Source organism: Jaculus jaculus, chromosome 8 (genome assembly GCF_020740685.1).
Source record: "Jaculus jaculus isolate mJacJac1 chromosome 8, mJacJac1.mat.Y.cur, whole genome shotgun sequence".
Lineage (NCBI taxonomy): Eukaryota > Metazoa > Chordata > Mammalia > Rodentia > Dipodidae > Jaculus > Jaculus jaculus.
Window position 1 is genome coordinate 68,425,826 of NC_059109.1, and position 3,782 is coordinate 68,429,607.

The window sequence follows — 3,782 nt, forward strand, 5'->3', positions numbered from 1 at the left end:
ACAAATGGGAGCCCTTATTTTCTGTTGGCAGGAATGTAAATTGTCACAATAGAGGTTCCTCATAAAACTAAAAACCAAGCCATTATATGACTCAACTATGCCACAGCTGGGCATATACTCAAACAACTCTACACCCTATAATAGAGATGCTTTCATATCCTTGGTCACTGCAGCTTTATTCATAGTACCTAGGAAATGAGTTCAATCTAGATGTCCACCAACTGACAACTGAATAATGAAAATGTACTCAGTGGAATAAAATCCATACAAAGAAAACTGATGATGCTTCCCCATGCCTCCAGCAATACTCAGACCCTGAAATCTCTACTCTCACATGGCATGCTGCCATGTTTAACAAAGAAGTGTGTTTGACAACATAGTAAAGGAACTCAATGAGGAGTAAAAAATATGGAATAACACCCCTTTTCTTTATTATTTGGTGATGACTCATGTCTTGGAATGGCCTCTACATGTAACCTGATCTGAAGGGAAAGATTTCAGGATTCATTGACTAGCCGTGGGAACACATGCCAAAATGAACAAACCATCTTGTGACAACCAGTGTCCAGCTTCACAAAGATATTTAATTTTATTCATTTAAAAGTGAGGAAGAAGAATTTGGAAATCTTGGCATTGTCACTGGGAAAATTAAAATAGAAACCAAGATCAATCATGATGAAGTAAGCAGCGCCAGTTACAGGCCCCATAACCTTAAGACGCCATCCAGCAATGGTCTTTTTTGACAACACAAAGGATCCTGCTAAATCAGATCATTTGAGAATAGGAAGATTGTGGCTTTTCTTGGAACCCAAATCTCAGTGGGCACTTACTTAGTGCTTCAAATGACCATATCTTCTGCCTATAGGACACCAGTGCTAATCCACCTGAAGGAAAAGTGGTGGATGCAAAGACCATCTTTACAGGCCATGCAGTAGTAGTCAAAGATCTGCTGCATCGGTCTCTATTTAGGTCTGTTGCTGATGTCTAGAAACTTATTATTTGGTATATTTGTTCAGACATTACTTCTAAGCCAAGCCTCTTGGTTCATGCTCACACTGCTGAAGTGAGCTTACTGTCCTTCAAGCATTCCTGCAACATGATCAGTTGACAAGATGGTTGCCTAGTGGGATCTGAGAAATCTGAAACTTAAGTTGTATTCCTTTATCCAGGTACAGAAGTTTTGCCTTTCTTTATCGAGGTTCAGTGGTTACATCACAAGGAGACTATTTGGCTTCCAGTGGTTCTGACTGGAGACTTAGTATCTGGGATTTAAATAAAAGTGGAGAGGAGCAATCCCCAGAAGGCACAGAAGACAGCCACTAGAACAGATGTTATTCATAGTGGTCACACTGCCAGGACATCTGACTTCTCAAATCGAATCCCAGTGAGCCATGAGTGACTTGCTCTGCCTCAAAAGTAAATGACATGCACATGTGGCAGGTGGCAGAGCATGTGATCCTCAGAACAAGGATCCTTCAGATGTCCACATGTGATTTTAGACTCCCCTATTATTCCCTATGAACTGACATTGATTTCACACTGGTTTTGACACAGACTCTGTCCAGCTACCCCTCTAAATAATGCTATTGTCCCAAACAACAAGTACTTTCTAAATCAAAACTGGGGGACTTACTTCAACAAAGACATAGACTTACATTTCATTTTCTTCAGGAATTTTCCAATAACAAATCCAGGCCTAAAGTAGAGCAGAGCATATTATGTGTGATTATTATGCTTCTCAAGCTATAGTCTCTTAAGGTTGGTGTAAGTAAGGAAAAGAGCCTAAGTGAGATACAAGTCACAGGCATAAAGTGTAAATATTACTGGATGTCATTTCTTTTTTTTTTTTTTTGTTCATTTTTTATTTATTTATTTGAGAGCGACAGACACAGAGAGAAAGACAGATAGAGGGAGAGAGAATGGGCGCGCCAGGGCTTCCAGCCTCTGCAAACGAACTCCAGATGCGTGCGCCCCCTTGTGCATCTGGCTAATGTGGGACCTGGGGAACCAAGCCTCGAACCGGGGTCCTTAGGCTTCACAGGCAAGTGATTAACCACTAAGCCATTTCTCCAGCCCTGGATGTCATTTCTTATCAGGAAGTAGGGAATATTTAAGAAAACTTTATTTTTTTCATGTCTTCCAGTGCCTGATAGCTTCAGGTTCAGTGAAATGCACTTCCAAACTGGGCATAGTTAGGGAGGAAGGGGTATTTATTGAAGCTTATAGATGCAGGGCAAGTTTCATAATGGCAGAAGAACCTGGCCAGCTTTCACTGACCCAAACACACACACACACACCCACACACACACACACGGAGAGAGAGAGAAAGAAAGCCACACCACCGAGCACACTTCACTATTTCCAGATAGGCACAGTTTGCATATCATTAGACTGAATTTTCAAGCCTACCACCACATCGTAGGGATATATCCAGCCCAGTGACTCCTCCTCCAGACAGTTGGCTGCAGACCTAAATTACAAACTGTAATAAAACACTGAATATATTAGGGACCATCTATTCAAACTACCATATTCTACCCCTGACCCCTAATAGATTCAAAACCATTATATACTTTAAATTGTATTCAGTCCAATTTCAAAAGTCCCCATAGTCTTGACCAACTTAACAGTTCCAATGTCCCAAGTCTCCTCTGAGATTTAAAATTGTCTCTTAGCTATGAGTCCTATAAAAATCAAACAAGTTAAATACTTTCAACATATAAAGGCACAGATAAACATTTTCAACTGGTATAAGGCATAGCAAGGAGAGACTAAAACAATGCAAACTTAACCACCATCAAATAAACATCAAATTTCTGCAGTTCAAATTCAATATTACCAGAGTATGGCAATCTCCAGATTTTCCAATTCCACCACTCTAGCTAGGCAGAGTAGCCTGGGAACATTTCCATCCCAGGCCAACAGTGCACTGCATGGTAGCCCTTGCAAAGTCCTCATATATCCAAAACATCTTCCGGTCTCCATGCAAACTACAGTCCATCTTCCAGAAGCTCTTTCAGCCTATCAGGGTCATCACACCCTGCCTCATGTCAAATTAGTGACTCCTGGAATCAGGTACACTTCTTGACCCACTACACACATTTTTCATGCTTCCAAATCCAATACCGTGTGTTCAGGACATAGTCATATTCTTAATTCAGGGACAAAAATAAATCATAACGTTGAAAACCAGTTCCCTCTCCAGTCAACTCTTTCAAAAACTGTTTACATTTCTATCATGGTCTTTCCTCAGGCATCCTTTCAATTGTTTTCATGTAAAGCAGTTGGGCCATCTTCCATAAGATTGCTAATGTGGGCTGTATAGCCAAAGGGCCCAGGTTTGATTCCCCAGGACCCACATTAACCAGATGCACAAGGTGGCACATGCATCTGGAGTTCTTTTGCAGTGGCTGGAGACCCTGGCATGCCAGTTCCAACAAAGTTCTGAAGTCTTTCCTTCCCCTTAGAAAGCTTATAAGACAAGCCTCCAAATGCAACTCTTGCTGGACTTATTCTCAAATTCTCATCAGAATAGTCGATGAAACTTGGCTTACCACTCTAGAAGGCATCTTCGGTTGTAAGCACCAAGTTGATGCCCATTCCTCCAAATCAAAAGTTCCAAAAGACCAACATCCACATGATCAGGTTTATCTCACCACACATTCTGGTACCAATTTCTGTGGCAGACAGCTTCAGGCTCACTGAGATGAACTTCCAAACCAGGCATAGTTATGAAGGAGGGGTGTTTATTGAAGTTTACAGATCCACAGGAAGTTCCATAA

At 41.2% G+C, this 3,782-nt stretch overlaps 1 pseudogene; it reads left to right on the forward strand.

Annotated features, from left to right (window-relative positions):
• The first annotated feature begins 355 nt into the window (after positions 1-355).
• On the forward strand, positions 356-1,521 carry LOC123462863 (annotated as a pseudogene).
• The last annotated feature ends 2,261 nt before the right edge of the window (positions 1,522-3,782 follow it).